At 36.4% G+C, this 13515-nt stretch overlaps 1 protein-coding gene across 2 annotated transcripts in view; it reads right to left on the bottom strand.

The window, feature by feature from the left end:
- ZNF366 (zinc finger protein 366) overlaps nucleotides 1–12017 on the bottom strand; it is a 36316-nt gene extending 24299 nt beyond the window's left edge. For both annotated transcript variants that reach the window (XM_021531767.3, XM_021531768.3), the window contains exon 1: nucleotides 11863–12017. The gene's annotated coding sequence lies outside the window, so the exon portion shown is untranslated. The remainder of the gene's footprint in view (nucleotides 1–11862) is intronic.
- Between the last annotated feature and the right edge of the window lie 1498 nt (nucleotides 12018–13515).

Below are 13515 nucleotides of genomic sequence, written 5' to 3'. Positions count from 1 at the left end.
TGGAATGACTGAAAATGAGAAGTGGACCAGATCAGGTTTTTTCTTCCTGCATTAGTATGATAGTACAAAGAAGATCACTGTCTTTTCACTTCTCCCTGGGAAACTACCTTAATCTGCTGGTAGTAGGCTTCAGGACAAAACTTCTTCTTTCCATCAACAAATGTGGGGTTTTTTCTCAATGGATGCTTCATAAAATAAAACTAATAACCTTTAGAATTCTTCATAGGACATAATCAAACCTCACTAAGGCCTGTGGGAAGACTTCCAATGGCATCTGAAGGCACTTCTCACAGTTTGCCATATTATTTTTTATGGGTTCTGTTGTCCAATGAGATAGGAACCCATTTATACCTCAAAAAATGAAAAAAATACTTACATCTATAGAACGTATGTCAGCAGGTGGCAACCTTTGCAGACAAGCTCAATGAAAATCAAAGGAAGTTAGCTGATTAAAAATCTGACGGCTTGACATGACCCAGTAAACAGATACAACAAGTAATGAACTTTCAAGGACATCTAATTTATTAAATTATTTTTTCCCTTCATTTGCTATTTTGGTATCATCCTAGTTTCATGCTTGAAATTCAGTCTTTTTATATATTCCTACTGGTCTAAGGGCTTCCTATCCAGTATAGCTGCATTAATATTGTCTGGGAGGTGTCAGAAAAGGGTCTTCCCACAGGAAACCATGCAGCAGAAATAATCTCCCTGCATTGGCTTTCCTTCTCCTAAATTTTAATATTTTAACTTGCATATTTTTTTTGTATATTAACAGAGAAAGGCAGAAGTTGAACATACCCATTTGGCTACACTGTCTTTAAAATCATCTTGGATTTATGTGTAATTTGTATTTGTTTCATTGTTTTTATTCATTGTTAGGGTGCAAGATACAACAATCACTTTCACAGGAGTATAGTCACTTTGGTATTCATTATAGTAGAGGAAATGCCTTAAAATAGTATCAAAATTATACACATTCACTTTTCCATAACTTACAGATAATTTTTACTTTGATAATTACTGAAAGTATTAAACAAGATTTTCAAATTTCCTCTGCTGAAAGTCTGGAGCAGTCTCACCATACAGCCTGCCAAAGCTGGCATACTGTTTGTGGCATCAGATGCATTTATAGGGTTTATGGCATAATTTTGTTCCATATTTGCATTGATTAGACTTAAACCAAAAAACATTGATAGATAACTGTACTGAGGTAGCTGCAGATGTATTTCTTCTCTCCAGTGTGAGTGCTTTGTTGTCAGTTTAGCAAAATGGTTTGCTACCCCTCTTGTTGCTTTTGTGTGTGCTCAGTCCTTATTCTAGGGACACCTTTGTTACCATTCTCTCTACTCTTCTGTCAGCTAACAAAGGAGTGGTGAGAGTGACAGAGCAGTATGTCTAGGTTGCCCACAGACCATCTACCCTAGGGGCTTACTGGCAACGCCTCTAGGAGTACTTAGCTCTGTGTACACCTCTAATCATTTCAGGTTATGAACCAAGTCATTTTTGAGTATAGTTTAGAGTGCTGGTTTGGATCTTTATTTTTTTCTTCTTCGTATCTTTCTTTCTCCTTTTTTTTTCCTTTTTTTTTTTCCTTCCTCTTCATGAGTTTTCTTAGTCCTTCTCTTACCTCTTCATTTTTGTATTTTGTCTGTTGTTCACTCCCTCTCTACTTCTGTATTTTGTTTGCTAAAATGATCAGCAACAGAGAGACAACCTGCATAATGAAATTAATGTAAAGTCAACAGACTCTGAAGTGTTACCTGTTTACACAAAGTCACCTCAAACCACAGCTACACAAGATGGGAGCCTACAAGGTACAGCAAATTATATGGTCTTAAAGTGTGCAAAGGGAGTCTATGTCCTCAACTGAGCACCTGCATCTGCCTGATTTGCTGTTACTAACATGGAATTCAAAGCTGCTTTGGAGTGCGAGGGAGAGGGAAGAGCTGCTTGCTGGCAGACCTCTGGGTCTGCATATCCCCACCCCATCCCTACCCACAGCAGGGTGGGCTATGGCCCAACATCTTGCCTTTTGCTGTTCCTCTGCAAAAACCTGCTAAGTGTAGCTTAGAGGAAACAGAGCTTCTGGTAAGGCACAGGAGGATGTAAAACCAGGCATGTCAGCTCTGTCGAGCAGTGCAGCTAACCCAAGACACTGGTCCTGGGAAGAATACAAGAAACAGGAAGGCACATTATGTCAACTTTCCAGCCTGATCTTCCTGCAAACAGATTGTAACCTGAAGTTACACCTGGGAGGAGTCCAAACTCCAGAGGGTTGGAGTTGGCAGCCCCTAACAATCACATCTGACTTCCTGCTCCCTGCCCCTTGGCACTTGTGCTTTTATTAGTCTAAAGGCCCAGCTCCATCCAAAGGAGACCAGAGCCACCAGCTCAGGCTTTAGGCAGGGCATTCCCCCATAGAGGTTAGCGATGTAGGTCCAAATTCCTTGGGAGGGAAATTAATCAATCTCCATTCTCATGGCTGTTGTATTTTTCTCCAAATTTGATGTTGTCAGTGTTTATTCAGTTACATGTAAATATTCTTAGAGAATTTGGTTCCTGAGAGCATTTGGGCATAGGCATCCTGAGTTTTCAGACCCTGCTCAAAGCTCAGGGCTGACAAGATCAGGTTGGCCATAATGGTGACATTTGCAGAACTTATAGTAGAAGAGTTTCAAACATGTGTAGTTGAAATGGTGCCAGCAGACAGAGTGGAAGTGCAATTTGGTCCTCCCCTCACTAGGCATTGGAATTAATGATGGATTGGCCAGCTCAATTAATTGCTCAATTGAACAACTCTCATCCTAAGCAGCCGATTTAATTCTCTCTCTTGCATCATCTGTTTTTCACTGAAATAAGTATGGAATATCTGGGGTGTAGCTGAGAACAAGATTTAGGATTAGACTGCTGTGAGGTGATGACAATTAGACAAATTTCTTGCTACATGGATAAGGCAATTTCATGTCATTGACTGGAACCATGGATGTGTCCCTGCCTTTATAAAGTATGTGGAGTCACTTTAATCACTGTTTATAGAAGTCCTATCACTCCATCCTTGTTTCCTGTCTATCCCATATCTGCCAATGCAAATTAAAACAATACATTTTTGGCACTGTGGAGATTCTATGTGTTAAATATTTTTTCCTCTGGAAAATTATCAAATAACGTCCAGGAAGCTTTAGGGGTTTTTTTTCTCTCCATACAGATATAAAAAGAGACAGGGTGAACAAAAGAATAAATGAATAATATAAATTTAGGAAGGATTTTGTAGTAAAATAGCAATGTTTGATAGAGTGTAGAGTCCTTAAAGAACACTTTGGGTATAATCTTTCCACTTACAATGCACAATCATTAAACACTATAAAGAGAACATAGAGGGTTTGAGCTGTTATTTTAAGAAAAATAATAGAGCTATGAAAAACATCCAAAATTAGAATGATCAAAAAGGCATGCCCTTCCATAACCTTCATGCTGTCCTATTTGAGCTTTTATTTTGAAAGTAAACCTTTCACTGGCATTCATGACCTTTAAAAAAGGAAATACACTGAGCTTTCCTTCCTACTGTAATCCCAGTGTCCTTATCACCTATATGGAGGCCAGAGAGATGGTCTGTTCTCCTCTCTCTTAAAGAGCAGCTAAGGGCCACCTTCAGCTTGGTTCTTCAAGCCAGCCAGCTGGCTCCTCCATCAGCATTAATGGCACCTTACACGCATTGCACGTACCTCAACAAAGAAAGGACCAAATAAAATGTGCACACATGATTGGAAAAGGGCCAAAGGGACAGAGGATTGTATGGAAGAGATTTTGTAAAATTTTCTGAAACAGATTAAGTTTTAATGAAAGGTTACATATTTTTAAACATGAAGAAGTATAATAAGTCCTCAGCAGAACCATTGCTTTTTGTATTTATTTTGTGCTCAATTCCTTGTTTCACACAATTCAAAACTCATAGTGAAACTGAAGGTTGCTAAAGTGGTAGGTACCGTGTAAGTAAGCAAGACATGTAATATCCTACAAGAACCAAAAGTAGATGATTTCAACCACAAAGTGACAGAAGTGAGTCTATATTTATGTGCGTGTATGTGTGTTTGTGTGTGTGTGTGATATATCTGCTACCAAACACTTATCTTAGTGTCTAGTTATTAAAAGTAATCACCAGATAATACCTTCCAATTCATTTAGGAAAAATGAATACATTTTATTTCAGCTGAAGACTGAGCAGATTTCTTGCTGGAAAAGTGCTTGGCTGTAAAGACTGATTAATCCTTATTAGCCTCTATTACTCACTTGTAATTGAGCTGGCTTAGTAATGACTTAGATATTTCCCTCTGAACCTAAGCACAATAGAAAACACAGAAAAGGAATTAGACATATCAGTGTTGTTCTTAGGACACCACTGTGTTTATTTTGTTGAGACACAACAAGAAGAAAATAAGAATCTTATCAATAGGACAACGTTTAAAAAATCTCTTAAGGCAAATTGCTGAGCCATTGGAAGGAACTTCTTTTGATATAGCTTCATTGTGATTAGGGAGTTCTGCTTTCCAAACTGCCAGAGCATAAAACTTCTGTTAAAACTTTGAAATATGAAATATGTGCTGAATATGTATTTATTGTCCAGAAAAATTATTACTTGCACATATATCTCACAATTTCATTCAATGAGGGTTCATCTTTAAAAAAAAAAAAAAAAATTAGTTTGAAGAGAAATGTGTTTACTTCTTCAGTTCCAGCACAGAATGGAATTTTTGTCTGATCATATGAGGTACCTGCAAGAAGTAATTTAAGATACCTTCCTCTCTGCCTTTGCCCTTCATTTATGGTGCCAAACTTGATTTTTTTCCTTGCCTGAACAAAAAAATATTTTTGTCTCTGATCCCCAAAACACAGCCTGCATCTTGCTCTTAATTATTTTATTAACTTGTAGAAAGTTTTAAAAATAAGCACAAGTTTGTTGCCAAAACTACAGGAAAACTGAAATTCAAAACAAATTCTATATTGCTTCTACAATTTTCCTCAATTAGAAAACAAATTTCTCTATTCAATATGGGGGAAAATTCTTGAGGTTAATTATTTTAAACTGAAGCAGTTTTAAAATGCTAGTCTTACTGAAGTCAATAAACTAGCATATTGAGTGGAACAGACAGCTCAGACTTAGCCAAATATCATCAGCAGATACTGGAACAGAGACAAGAATCACAAATAAATAGGCAAATTTTTTTCCAAAAATAAAGTAAGAAGAAAATCAACATAGTTTTAAACCTGAAATTCTGAACATTTCCAAACCACTCTAGTACTAATCCTTCACCATGAGTGATGCTCTGGATACTAATTCAGTGCTGATTTTCATCACAAGAAAAAGGAAACCAAAAGCCCCATCAAACCACTGTGACTCTACAGCATGACTAAGAATGGCCAACTAGCATCATACAATGAAGTATTAATATAATTAATATATTAATTATCTATCAATATATTATTAATATTATATTATATATTTTATATATAATATATATTATATATTGTATATTATTAATTATGTATTAATTATGTATAATTGTGTATAATTATGTATAATTAATTAATAATTATGTATACTTAATTATGTGTTAATATAATCACCTTATGTATTAATATAATTGTCTCTACCAATCCCTGCTCATATCCCTGCAGACCCACATCCAATCATTCTATCCAGGACCTTTTCCCTCGAAAAAACAAACATGGAAAACATGGAAAAAAATAATTATAAAACATCACAAACATGGGAAAAAATTAATTATACTAAATCATGGAAAAATTAATAGGAATTATTGCAGTCTTCTAGGAGGAATAGCAGGTAAGGCTCTGGTCTGAGCATAGGGACATTACCTAGTGAATTCTGTCATGACTCACTGTCCTAACCAGATTCACTGCCTTCCAGAGGAGCCTGTTAATTGTTTTTTAGCAGGAAACAAATTAGTCAAAATTCTTGCAGCAAGATATTAGGGGGAACCCTAAGTCCTGATCACTGTCCTGCAGAATCCAGTGATAGCCATTTACCTGCATCCTCTACCCGTGGCTGAATTTTAAGTGGGGTTATCTTTCTGCAGGATGTGAAAAAATCAGTTAATATATTTGGAATGAAACATCAGGATTTCCATTTTTCTGGCAGAGGAAAGAGGAGTTGGTGAGCACCATTCCTCTGATATATGTGACTCTGTGATATCCTGACAAAACGCTGCCTACAGACACAAAAGACTTCCAGAAATCCTGGTGACTTCATATTGTGAGTGCAGCATTATGCAGGAAAACTGTTTGATATAGTATTCACACTGTTGTGATTCCTTGCTCTGTGCTTCTATATAAAAATATTTTCCTTCTCATTTGTAACTGGATGGGCTTCATTTCTGGTGAACCTATGAACATACTGTTGTCAGGTGGCTCTTTCCAGGATGTCCTCTACAGTTTTCTGGAATTCTTATCACAGGGCAATGGTTTTGGACAAACACACAATGATCTTCACAGCTTCAGACATCTGCACTAAGAAACTGCGCCAGGGTGGGCTTGTGCCTACCAGATGCTTCAAACAACTTCTGCTGTTTTTTAGAAGCTGACAGATGCTCTAAAAACAGGTCATTCCTTCCCTTTCCACCTCCTGGTATTGTTTTCATTACACATGTACTCTAAGTAATTTTAAGAAATAGCAAACTAATAGAAAAATGTTATGCTAACTTGGAAGTATTGTATGACAGAGGCTGCCTTTTCAAATAATGCTCTCAAATAATTTTTATGTGGGGCTGAAACACCAAAGCTGAAACACTATATGCTCTAGAAAGCAGCTCAGAGAAACAACTAGACCTGAAATACTCCCTACATTCTGACACATCCATCCTGGATACCTTTCACTTTGATTTAGATCCCGTGCATGTTGGTAAGAGCACATAATCTTTCCAATTTAAAAAGTTTTAAGTGACACATCCAGCATAGAGCCCACCAAAACAGGAAGTCTTTCATCACTGCAAAAAGGGTCTAACAGTTACATTGCAACCCTAAAAAGGGAAGACTGAAGTATAAGTGTCTCTTTCACAACCAGCAATAGCAACAAGCACATTAAAAGGAAGGCTAGAAGTCATCTTGTCCTTCCCAGCCAACACACTTGTGGAGTATCAGAGAGGCTGGTGTCAGAAGAGGAAGGGGCAAAGCCACATGGTTCCTTCCCAGAGCCACCACATCTGGTCCTCCACTGTGGGAAGACCAAGGTTCTTCCATGCAGGGAGATCAGGTGGTGTCTATTCTTCATCAGACCTGCAGCCAGAGGACTGTGTGGGTGATGGCTACTTGCAGTGCATTAACATCCCTTCTACTACCACATGATCCAAGGAGAACAGCTAAAAATGTGTGCTCCTTCTCACAGCCTTGCTCTCAATTTTAAATAAGTTTTACCTGCCTCAAGCTCTTAGCAAAATATGATGTTATCTGTGTAGGAGACTAACTTATCACTTTTAGTAATTAAACCGATTGTCACCTTTGTATTTTTCAGTGTTCTCTGAATTCTAGTGCTTCTAATGAGCATATGCAGATGAAAAGTTGGATGCTTCCAGGTTTACTTTTTTGAAGATTGACAAGGGAAAAATAGGTTTTCAGGAAACACACTTCTTACCTAAGAGTTTTCCTTTAAATCAATTTAATTCCTACACATCCACAAAGTATAAGGAAAACGTGCTAGGGTTTTAGCTTCCATGGCAGAAGAGGAAGGAAGAGAAGAGAAATTCAAAATAGGGTGGCATTTTCGTCCTACATTTAAATAATTAATAACAGGTTTTTTCTAACATCAAAAGCAGGAAATTAGAAATGAAAGTAAAAAGAATAAAACAATTATCCATATAATTTCTTCTTATAACCTCCACAGCACAAAACTATTTTCTTTTACTACATGATTACTTAGCTTAATTACTACCATTGACATTACAGTTTTTACAGTACATTAAGAATTGTTGGTTGAGAATGAAAAAACTGTGTTTCATTGATGAAGAGCACAGTAACATGTATAAAAACATTTGTTTTACAGAAACAATTAAAAATGTTCTTACATTTATAAGGATTTAAACCAAACATTAAGTAATATTTTTCACTGGATCATTAGTATTCTAGGAGTCAAGAAAGAAAGACTAGTCCCTGTCAGATAGATATAAACAAAAAATTCACATCCAGCATGCAGCTCAATGCTTGTTTTAAATAATTGCTGAGGATTAATTTAGGCCTCTTCACTGGATAAAAATCTGAATATAATCTTCTGAGATTGTAAACTAGATCATGGAAAATTACTTAATTTAAGAAGAAAGTAACTCTTTGGTTTTAATAGGTGGTTTATTTTTTAAAATGTGCTGGGTTATAAAATTAGTTCACCAAACAAATGAATAATTTGACAACAATCCATAGCAATCTCACAGCACTTATAAGGTTTGAAGGAGCAGTTTGATTGGATCACTTGGTACTGAAGACCATGCATTGGTATGCAAAAACTATGGATCATTTTTTATCAACTAGTAAATACGATGTTGTCTTACACACCGTTGATTTGTGTCCTTTCAGCACAGCCACAGAAAATCCCCATTACCTTATGCAGCCTTCACTGCTTTTGTTTCTTATGAGATTCTGCTGACATGTCCAGAAGAGTGGAGCAGTCCACTCAGAAACCTTTCTGCACCACTGAGTCTTTGCAATTTTAAAGATTCAAAACAATGTAAATTCTGTCTGAAATCCTTACTCTTCTGTCTCAGTGTATGGGGCTTGAATTGGGTTGCTTCCACGATTCATCCCTCTGTGCTTACCCTGCTCTAAATCCTGTCTATCTCTGTGGCACTATTAGGAACAGTACCTTAAAGACACAACACTGCTTATCTGTGAGATGCACATCATGTCTTTCAAGCCACCACTATTTGCTCTGCACCTAGATAATCCTAAAACAAGGCTCTAGTTGATGTGGTCTTTTGTAAGAATGAAAAACAATTTAAAAAATATTAAAAAAAAAAACAAAACACAAAAACATCTCCTTGGGATTCAAAGCTTCAAATTATCTCCTGGCCAAAAATGTACATTAGACATGCCAAAATATTACTAGGAATGTAACTCTGCTACTATTCTGTACCCAAGATGTCTCAATAATTTACACCATTAAAGAAACTGGTCTTAAATATAAAAAGGCTATGACATTTACAGAAAGACTTCTCTTAGCTTCTATGCTTTTTGAAACAGACCTGTTAACTTGGGATTTCTACAGGCTACAAATTGTTTCTGTAACCTCTCTGCCATTACTGTTATAGCTTTATTTTTCTATTTCCAAAAGCAATAATCTTCTATATTTTATTTCATTATAATTGAGAACACATCAAATGGAAATAATTTCTTGAAATAATTCTCTGAGGAAATACATACACTGAGTTATCATTTACTTATTTATGTTACATACACAAATATGGCTACTACCAGTAGAAGCAGTAAGGCTTTAAGCAAAATAAACCCAAATTGTCTCTTTTTATTCCTGGCTTAAATTTCAAGAGTGGAGTCATTAATCATTAACAGTCCAGTCTCTCACAAACATTGGGGTGAATAACTGAAAATTCATTGCACAAATATTTAATTTGTGCCATAAAGTAGTAGCAAATCTGTACCCAATACAGACTCAGACCATACCTTTCTCTGCTGTAAATATCTCAGTGATGTAGGGATAACATGTCAGCCAAAAAATCATCTTTCTGACACCTTAAGAAAGATACAAGCTCCTGTTGCACTAAATCATGTTACAGTGGTTCTAGCAATAAATTATACGAAGTGAAAATAAATAAACCCCAAAGGATAGCAAAGAAGTATTTTTTAAAGAAACATAAACCTAATGGGTAAAATTTAAGAATGAAATTCAAAATTCAAGGTCTGTTTTTTACTGTCAAATTACTAAGCACTCCTTTTAAAAAGCTTTCCCTGTGTTTATTATTGGCAGCTGGGTTTTAAAACAGTATGTACTGCTTTTGTTCACATATGATTTGAATAAATGTGTTCATATTATGTTTTTCAGACAATGTCTCAGAGAAAGGATTTATTATATATATAATCTAAATCAAGGAAAAAAAAAGGTTTATCATCTTCAGAAATAAAACCTGGACCTAAAGGCTGCAGCTTACTTCCACCTACATGGCAAAGTTAACTTTTGAACCAACCAGACCAAAAACTTAAAAGTGATTGCAATCCAGACAAAGCCTGCAGTTTGAACAAAATACCACCACAAACACAGAGCTTATGTAATTTTCTGTGTCTGTTTGGAAGACTTTTATACATCTCACTTGATGTAAAAACTAGGATTCCAGGTGTTTGACATATAACTCTCAAAACAACTGTCCAAATCATGTCTTTAATTTGAATCAGTATATAGTGACATAAAAATAAACCCAGATGTCTCAAGGGGAAGATGTGGCAAGACCTGGCACACATTTGTTATTAGCAGATAACAAATTATTTGTGAGTTAAGTATAACCAAATAAACAATTAACTCGTACCAAACTAGACTGAGTGGCAACATTAAGCTAAGGAGTCCAAGAAACAAGTTATTTCCATCTCCTTTGGCAAAAACCCCCTTTGGCTGCTCCCAAAGCAAAAGGAATCTACAACTTACCCAGAAACTGGGCTGAATTTGTGCTAGATCACTCCTTCTTATAGAAAAATCTGCAGAAAAACACCAGATAGAGGGAGGCAGAAAGTCCTTTCCACTAGTTATTTCAGTGAGGGGTGGGAGCAGAAGGTTGTCCCAGGACCCAGGTACCCTGGCAGGAGCAGGATTGGAAGCAGGGCAGCTGGAGCTCTCTGACAGCCCTCTGCAACATTTGCCTACCATTTGTGGCCTCTCTGTCTGAGTTCTGGCCATCCTGCACTTCAGAGGACCCTGCATTCAGAGAGCAGCAGTATGAAGAGACACTTAATTATAAGATGAGCAAATTCTCTTTCTGCAAAGAAATGGACACCTGTCCTATTTCTTGCCCCACCTCTGCATTCTGCTTCTATAAAAGTGTGCAGAGGGGGATTTTTCTCATGGAGTATTTGAAAAATGCTCTTGCATTCAGTCATTCATTTCACATAGCATTTCTGATCATTCTGATGCGTTTATGATCAACATGAAAAACATTATTGATGTCTAAAAATTGCAAACAGATATCCAATTGAATTCATCCTATTACTGATGTGGATGATCAGTCTCAGTGCTGTTATGTACTGCACAGTATGAACTTTTTCTTTTGTTTTGTTTTTTTCCACCTTACCACCTCTTAAATGTCATTGTTCCTAGACTAATCATATACACAGATGAGTGGAGATAAACATGTGTAATCCTAAACAGTTTGTAGGGAACAAAAACAGCCCCAGTAATTCTTCTCTCAATATAGCACAGGTTGGTGTGTTGGAGCAGAATTCAGTACTGGCAGATGAAAAATGAAATACATTGATTCCTGTATGACACAGCTCCTCTCTGTGTTTTAGCAATGGCCCAGTGAATCTTGTTGAAACTGTTGGGAAAAAGTTAGTGAAGCCTTTAACAAGATTCTCGCAGCAGGACTTACATACACAAAATTCACAGGAGATTATATTATGAATATTATCAGCCTCATTGGAAAATACTTTCCTATCTGCATAAGTTAAACCATATGGTAATAGCACCACTATCTAAAAACCAGACTATAGGTATCTCTAGCATAAATAGACTGCTTATTAATGCATATGGTTATTATTATTTTATCAGTTAAATGTGTATCTGATTTACGCCTTTTCTTCATAAAAACGCAGATATATATATTTCACTTTTAAAGAGTCAACATAAAAGCATTTTACTTAACTTACCAGTTGTTGAAGCTGGAAGGCGTCTTGCCCTAAACACTACCTGCTCTGATGTTTGTAATATCTGTCTCTCCCGCTGTCTCCCTCCCCCCGTGCAGAGATTGCAGTAAACTTAGAAAACTAGCAGGGACAATCTTTCAAATGACTTAAGAAGGAGAACAGGAACAATCATTTCGTTCTCTTTTTTTTTTCAGATGAGTACAGTACCTTCAGAAAGAAGGAAGGAAGGGAGGGGAGAGGAAGTCAACAACCCTTTGCTTTCCTGCAAAAAAATAAGGAAACAGCAGATAGCAATCTCGTTTTCTCTCAAACAAAATGTTTGGAAAAATAAATATATCCAATCCAAAAGGAATTCCTCAAGTATTATATCTGCATTATTGGCTTCATAAAACCTTCTTTACAGCCTGTTATGTGCAACTACATGAAATGAATTCCCAAAGCGGTAGGTAGGAATAAGACACCCATATCTTATGCAGAACAATTAGCTGTAAGCTTGCATAGATGATGAAGGCTTTTACTCTAGAGAAAGACTAATCATAGATGTATACACAGATCTTGTTTCCATGGTGATATAGGTAAAAAAATGCCTAAAACCCCTGTTTACGGTGATCAGAAGAAAATAGCATATTAGCTATTTATAGAACACTGTGGGGGAACAAGAAGGGTGATGAATGTGGTCAGAAAAATGGCAAGGATTATAGCTTGACTGCCAGTGCAATAATGAGTAATTGATCTCAAAGAATACCATTACAGAAGGCATACTGATTTAACCAAACGGAACCAATGTACTATGTTCTAGAACAGATTTTATACTTAATTTGTTTTTTCATTCTTTCCCCATTAAACATATTTTGACAACCAGATACTGGAAGACTGGCCGGAGTTAACTTGGGATAAGTTTAGCACATTGCGCTCCACTGTATTTTTGTTTGCTTGTATCTTTCCCCCTAACTTTATCTATCATCTGAAGATCACTTACAGTGATTAGATGCTCTCTTTTCTTTCCCACTAATTTTTTTCATTCTAACATACTCACCAGTAAACACCTTTGCACTGTCATGCACTGTGTTTTTAATTTGTCTGGTAATGCAGTAGGAAATATGGAGCTGTAATTCAGGTTGATTTTTGTGAAAGACTTTTTTTTAAAAAGCCCTTTCAAAAGGCGCTTTCCTACATACTCTGCCTCCAGACTTTGGAAGCAATATCTAGATCAATGCTGCTGAAATAATTTAGATTACTACTGTAAATCCACTTTTAATAGAAGGAAAAATTAGTATGTTATCCCATAGAGATTACTATTTTGTTTATTGCACAATAATGAGAATTGATAAGCTTTAAACCAACATAGCAAGTAGTTCTTTAGCACCTGTGTTCCTTCATTCCTGGTGCTATTTCCTGAAGCTATCTAGCCATTATTTGGTTGAAGAGGCTTTTATCTTAATATTCAGAAAATGAAATCTTAGATAATGGACATCAGCATTTGACAGAGCAGTGCAGGTGCCATGAGTGATCTCTGGCCTTCCAACACCAGCATGGTTTTCTGAAATGGGCAAACCCATATAATAGCAAAAGTGTGCAATGCACTTAGATGATATATTGCAAGTGAATTCCTTAATTCTTCCTTGGGAATGGAGGTCCTAATCTAAGAGATCTCAT

The sequence above is a fragment of the Lonchura striata genome, chromosome Z, assembly GCF_046129695.1.
Source record: "Lonchura striata isolate bLonStr1 chromosome Z, bLonStr1.mat, whole genome shotgun sequence".
NCBI classification, from domain to species: domain Eukaryota; kingdom Metazoa; phylum Chordata; class Aves; order Passeriformes; family Estrildidae; genus Lonchura; species Lonchura striata.
The sequence above is the reverse complement of the archived record's forward strand: the minus strand, read 5'-3'. Positions and strand labels throughout refer to the sequence as shown.